Source organism: Suncus etruscus, chromosome 4 (assembly GCF_024139225.1).
Source record: "Suncus etruscus isolate mSunEtr1 chromosome 4, mSunEtr1.pri.cur, whole genome shotgun sequence".
In the NCBI taxonomy this organism is placed as follows: domain Eukaryota; kingdom Metazoa; phylum Chordata; class Mammalia; order Eulipotyphla; family Soricidae; genus Suncus; species Suncus etruscus.
The window spans coordinates 39,169,453-39,176,953 of NC_064851.1; the positions used below are offsets into that span (position 1 = coordinate 39,169,453).

The following is a 7,501-nucleotide window of genomic DNA, read 5'->3' on the forward strand; positions in this document are numbered from 1 at the left end:
CGTTTGCTCCCAGGCCCACATCTCCCCAATCCTTTGGGATTGGACCTTGAGTTTTCTGCTTCAATGGAATAATATGGAGCTGTTAGGAAAAATGAAGTCATAAAATTTTCTTATACATAGATGCATATGGAGAGTATTTTGCTGAGTGAAATGAGTAAAAAGAAGGGTAGACATATAATAATCTAACTCATTTATGGGATATAAAAAATAAAGGATAGTATGGTAAGAAGCTTGCCACAAAGAGCTGTGAGTGCTGTTAGGATAGAGAAGGGTCAACTATGACAATGATAGTTGGAACCGATCATTCCTAACAAGAACTAGGTGCTGAAAGGGGATAAAGTGATACGCATAGTACTCCTTCATTAACAATAGCGGAGACCACAGTGTCAAAAGCAGGGGAGTAAATGCCTGCCCTAGAGATGGGGGAGGGGGGGTGGGAGTGTGTGAGGGAAATAGGACATTGGTGGTAGGAAAATTACATTGGTGAAGGGTCATATACATTCTATGACAAATTCAATCACGAACAATTTTGTAACTACAGTGCTTAAATAAAGTAATTGTAAAAATACAATACACCCAAAATAACTGTAAATAAGAAAAATATATTATTTGGGGGAACTGAATAAACCAGGGGTCTCAAACTCGTGGCCCGCGGGCCGTTTGTGGCCCTCCGTACAACATTTTGTGGCCCGCAGCAGGCCTTCAAATCTCGCAGTATTCGCGATTATTCGCTTATCGAATAATCGCAATAAAAATCGCATTAGTAAGAAAAAAATCGCATTAAACATTCGCATACCCCGAGCAGTTCCATTCGGGGTATGCAAATGTTTAATGCGATTTTTTGCGATATTTTTCTTACTAATGCGATTTTTTATTTTGAATATTCGGTAAACGAAATTCCTTATGCGGCTCTGCCTCACTCCGACTTTGCCTCCTGCGGCCTCCAGGTAATTTGAGTTTGAGAACCCTGGAATAAACAGTGCTCTGGGCTTATTATTGGCTATAAACTCAGAGATCACTCCTGCAGATACCTGGAGAAACATGTGGTGCCAAGTACGGAACCTGAGTCAATTGTGTGCAAGATAAGTTCCCTATCTTGTTCTATCTATCTGGCCCTTAAATGCAATTACTTAAAAGCACTGGTCAACAACAAAAGCAGGCATAAACTAAGAGAAATAATACATTTAAAAGGGAAGTAATCTAATTGTCATCTACATTTTAGTTTTTCCCCTGGAAAACATTCCTAGTTTTCTCAAGGTAGTTAATAAGAATTCAGGCATAACATAGCATAACATTGCATCATTGCATAACATAGCAATTTAATTGCATAGACAAGACAGATGCTAGACATTACTAAAGCAGTGAGAAACTAAGGAATAAAATCCAAAAGGAAGCAGCCACAGGGGGAAGTCCTAAATATGTAGCATTTAATCTTTGTGTGAGTCTTCAAATGAAAAAGAATCCAGTGGAAAATAAGAACTTGAAGGTTAAAAAATGAATAGATATATCAGTCCATTCTAAAATCCCATTTTAAAGTGCTCAGGTTATATTCACTAAATTAGACAATGTGTTAGGTTGTAAATTACATCTCATAATGTAGAGCATGGAAGTAGGATTGCACAATATGACCATTAGGTTTTCAACAAAGGCATGTGCAAATAAATCAGTGAAGAAAAGTGACTACTGAGTAAAAGATTTATTTTCAATAAATATTGAAATAAAAGACATAGATGGGAGAAATTTTTATTTTACCTTATAAAAATTGAATTAGTAGAATATCATAGATATAACTTAAAGCATAAACATATGTGATATATTCACAACTATAGTGTAGCTAGATTTCTGTAAATAGATAAAAACTAAGGATTTAAATAAAAATCATCTGGACTGCACCAAACCTAAATATTTTTGCTCATCAAAGGGCATGATTAATAAAAAAAAAAAGGCAACTACAGAGTAGAGGAAAATATTTATAAGTGACATCCGCAAAGAAATAATACTCAATATATATAAAATACTGTAAATAAATTATAAAATAAATAACTCAATAAAATAAAAAATATATTTGCAAATATGAAAATAGTATAATGTAATGATTAAGGCACATGCTAGACACCTATGTGACCTAGGCTTAATCTCTTAAGAGTTCCCTAAGTAGGGGCTGGGAGTGATAGCACAGCAGTAGGACGTTTGCCTTTCACACAACTGATCCAGAATGGATGGTGGTTCAAATCCCAGCGTCCCTTATGGTCCCCCAAGCCAGGAGCAATTTCTGAACACATATCCAAGAGGAGTAATCCCTGAGCGTCATCAGGCGTGGCCCAAAAACCAAAAAAAGAGTTCCCCAAGTATTATGGAGTGTAGTCTTAGAGGATCCTGAATACCATTAGGTGGCATAGTTTGAGAAGACAAGAATGAAAAGAAACTATTTTAAATGATATAAAGATGGTTATGTTAAAGAGTTAAATTCATAATGATGGTAGAATATCTAATTCTGAAAAAATAAAGAGGAATACACATAAAGTTGCCAAAATCTGTGAATCTTATATTTGTGAATAAAATGTAGGGAAGTACAAATAGAAGGAAAATGAGATAAATGTGTGCTCTATGAGGGAAGGAACCCCTTACTGGTGTAATGGAAAATTTAAAAAAGGCACATATCAGTCAAAATAGAAAAGAATAACATAGAATAATCAAAATAGAACAGATAAAATAGAATGGCACTAAGTTCAGTGAGTGAAAACAACACAGAAGGCTCAACTAGCATCAAACAGCTCAGTGTATTCTGACTTTAATAACACCATTATAAGATACAATTTTCACAAATTTTATTTTACTGAACTATGTTTTATTGTTCTGCTTACCAGTTTGTTGTAACATGTAATATAAAATCAATTTATTTGGTGTCCAGGCTTGGGGATGGATAGGAAATTGGGGACAAAGGTGAAGGGAAAATTATACTGGTGGTGGGATTGGTGTTAGAAGAATGAATGCCTGAAATAATTGCATTGTGAACAACTTTATGAACAACAGTGTTTAAATAATGTTTAATAAAATGCAAAATGAGCTGTAATGATAATACAGAGGGTATAGCTCTTACTTTATGCATGACAGACCAAGATTCAATTTCCTATAATCCTATATAATGCCGAGAAGGACAAGGAATAAGCCCTGAGCATTGACAGACGTGGCCCCAAACCAAAAAAGAAAAATGGTAAAAAAAATTAAGGAAGCATTATAGGACATTTGTCTCAATGCAAGTACACATCTCAAATGCATTAAGGAAATTAAGAGTTTGTACCCAAATCTCTAAAGGAACATTTTCCTCTGTAAATCTATATTTAATTTAGATTTATCAGTAAGATGATTCCCTTGATAAAAAATAATCCAGATGGTGCCCAATTGATTCCTATTCCCCTCAGCTATGGGCTGATAAGTCTTATCAAATATCTACTCTATGATAACAGTTGTCTCCAAAGCAAAAGAAGGAAGCTATCAGTACAGTGGGCATTTGTTTTCTATCTCCTTGGTACTGTAGGTTAAACAAACATTTCAAAAGGAACTTTTGTCAAAGTACCTTGACTTTATATAATGAAAACCTTTTTAAAAGAAAAAAAAAAGATAAATGAAAAAGAATGCAATGGAAAAGTGAAAACACTAGAAATCAAGAGTAGAATAAGGCAGGACAACTACTCATTAGACTAGCAAGAATTTGGTTTTCAGTTCATTAATGTAATTATTCTGTATAAGTTTATTTCAAATAAAAATGCAGGATGCTATAAATAAAATGTTTATTCAATAAATAAACTTATTGATTTCCTGTCATATTTATGCCCTTAGTATGGACTCTTGGAACATTGGTTTCTAGATATTACAAATTAAGTTATACTTAAATTATTTTGTACATATAGCCGTTATTAAGTTTTTTATAAAAAAAGCATCAAATCTAAGACATATCTTTGGGGGGGCAGGCAGCATTATCTATGCTCAGTATTTACTAATTCATTCCCCAGAATCACATGTGGTCCACCACGCCCTGAGAACTAAAGCATGTGGTGTAAAAACAAAATAAAAACAAATAATCATGTAATTATAATTATCTTTTGCATTTTTGTAATTTACCCTATATATACAGACTGTGACCCAACCTTGTATAATAAATTGTAATCAAAGTTTTTAATCTATGACACTTTATAACATTTATAATCATTTATTGCTATTTATAACAACCCTCAAAGAAAATCATCCAACTACTCACCAACAACTGATAATAAATCATAGAATATTTGTACATTGGAAAAATAACACTACTGCTATGTACATGTCAGAATTTTATACAGAAAATGTTATGTAAAAGTAGCAAAATATGAGAGGAATCACTTGTTTAAATAAATTCAAAAACAAAAAAAATTAATCTGTGCAGCAAACAAATTCAGAATTCTGTGTATCATTCAAGGTACTTTTTTTATTAAACAGAATGATAGAAGAGTTCTCTGAAAAGTTTAACATATACTACATCTTTGGGGAAAGTTTGTTTCTCAGCATGTTAACTCCTTGAATCTCTGGTTTGTATTATCTGACCAATCTGGATTGCCTTCCCCAAAGCCAGATCCCAGCAGCTAAGGTGCTCTTTATTTAAGCCAATTTGGTGTATCTGTTTTAGCTGTACTAAAAGAATATTGTTAGCATGGCCTGCTCAGTGAAAGTCTTATTCTAAACAAAACAGAACTTCTTTCAGACTAAGAATAGAAAAGCCCAAGGTGTTAGGAAATGAAGCAGCCATGGTAGCATCCTGGACTCTCCATTGAGAAAGCAAAATAGACAGAGGTGTAGGCAAAAAACAACAACAAAACAAAATAAAAAAATTTAGGGGACTTATCTAAAATAGTCAGTCACATCAGGAAATCCCCTTTATAGGTAACTGGAGCTAACTCAAGTGATCTAGGTGGGTCATTTGAGCTGAAATATCTCAGGAGAAGGACTGGGTTTCATCAATAAGTATGTAATAGATAAGTCAAAATATTAGGTAAAATTGGGGAAAACTGGTGATGAAGGAGAAATAACACAAAGCTATCAGGTCCTTGAGACAAGTCATAGCATATAGCTTGTATTCAGAAAAAATACAGTCAATTTTATAATATTAGACAAAATTTGATGAAAAAAATGTGAGTGGATCTATGCAAGTTAAGTATGAATTGTACTGGACTTATTTTACTTACTCTCAGGTTTTTAAGTCCCATATGTCTAATGCACTTTTGTTCATTTTCTCACCTTTTTTGTTTATTTTTTCTATATCACAGTTTTCCTCACATTTACTTCTATTACTACCCACCCACTGCAGGGCTAAGTGTTTCTACTACTTGAGGTCAACCAGGTATTACTTGGAAATGAGATACTGATATACCCAAAGCATAAGCTCTCTCTCCATATATTTAGGTGTCTGGTATATTTAAGAATATAAATTTTATTTTATATGTACAAATAATAAACAGATACTATAATAAATAAATATATATAATATAACAAATAAAATAAAATATAATAAATAGGTACAATAAATGTATATATCATGGGGCCGGAGAGATAGCATGGAGGTAAGGCATTTACCTTTCATGCAGAAGGTCATCGGTTCGAATCCCGGCGTCCCCTATGGTCCCCCCGTGCATGCCAGGAGCAATTTCTGAGCACGGATCCAGGAAAAACCCCTGAGCACTGCCGGGTGTGACCCAAATACCAAAAAAAAAATAAATAAATGTATATATCTGTTTAACACTATGTAAATGTATATTGGAATCAATTATACTACAAGGTATAATTGAATATACCTCTACTCAATTTTGATGCTTCATTGTTGATTCTGAAAGATTATAAAAATAATTAGTGCCAAACATTAGCAATAAGCACAATTTTTTAATAATTTTTATTGTGACCAAAGTGAATTACAAATCTTTCACAGTAATATTTCAGGTACATAGTGACATTAAATCAGGGGGATTCCCACCACCAGTGGTGTCCTCCCTCCACCCCTGTTCCCAACATGCATTCCATATCCTCTTGTACCTCCAGGCTACTAGTCTAAGTGGTCCCCTCTGTGTATAGCTAGTTGTAGAATGGGTATTGATTCTTTTGTCATTGACTTTGAATTTGGTGTTTAAGTCTGACCACTTTTTTTTTATTTCTACTCAATGTTCATATGACTGTTTGGTCTTGGTACCATCCATTCTTTTTTCCCTCAACTTATGAGGCAGAACAAGATGATTCAAGTTATGTGGTTCTGCTTGAAGAAAAAAAGAGGAGTCCATCTACAGATTTTATATATACCAATTTAAAAGAAAAAAGGGGGAAAAGAAGAAAAACATAAAAAGACAAAAAATATATAAAAATAGAAACAAGCAAACAAACAAAAAAAACCCCAAAAAATATCAAACAAAAAACCTGAAACCAGTGACTACATAAAAGCACCACATCAATAAAGACAACAACCAAACAATAATCACAAGCACAAAATAAAAATTAAAAAAAAAAACAGAAAAAAAATTGTGAATAAGCACAATATGGAATGCTTCACGAATTTGCATGTCATCCTTGTGCTGGGGCCATCCTAATCTTCTCTGTATCATTTCAATTTTAGTATATGTGCTGCCAAAGCACAATTTTTTAAATTTTATGAGCTAGTATAGACTACATTTGATAGAAAAGATAATGCTGGTGCCCACCACCTTGAAAAAATCCAACAATGTCATACATAAAGGTACATTTTATTCAAAAATACAAGAAAGTGGTAGACCAAAATGAGTTTCATCTGAAATCCAGCAAACTTAAAAGAATCTATGCAGTCTATCAAAGTTCACAATTCATGTTTTGAAAGATAATTTTAGTAAAATAATTTCATGTTGCTCATTTGAGTTCTACTGATGGTCTATAGATGTTATAAAAGTCAGAAATTGTCAGAACTTGAGATCTAACAGAGTAATTTGGAGAGTTTTCTTTGCTTTATAAGATATGAATTATATATCACCCTAATCATTAGTAACCCAAGAGGTGTTGTGGTTATCTTAAGGTTGAAGAGTATAAAAACAAATAACAAGGGATACTAGGATAGGGGGTACTGGAGGGTGGCATTGTGAGTTTGTACCCTTGGATCTGCAAACATTTATAAGAAGTGAGCAAGTCTTTCAAATGACCAAGATGCTTGTCAGCTGTGAATACTTGCAAGGAACCGGATGTGGTCTCCCCACCCTCATTACCAGCATCTGGCACAGGTGAAAGCAGCTTAATGACCCTTACAAAATAAAATATAACTAAAGGTACACAGAAATTTAGTATAAGATATAACTCTCATTCCTCATGTTGGAGACAAAGTCAATAATGAAGTAATTTTGGGTCAAAAGGTTAAAGATAAACTACTTATGTTAACATAGAAAATGTGTATTCTGTATTCATATATATATGGGAAAGAAAGGTTCCTTCTAAACCAACATTTTCGAGGAACGAAATCAAA

General features: G+C 33.5%; 1 non-coding gene across 1 annotated transcript; it reads right to left on the bottom strand.

Moving 5' to 3' along the window:
• Positions 1-6,548: 6,548 nt before the first annotated feature.
• LOC126007315 (U6 spliceosomal RNA) lies at positions 6,549-6,651 on the bottom strand. Its single transcript, XR_007494897.1, has one exon. It is a non-coding gene; the product is annotated as a U6 spliceosomal RNA (small nuclear RNA).
• Positions 6,652-7,501: the final 850 nt, after the last annotated feature.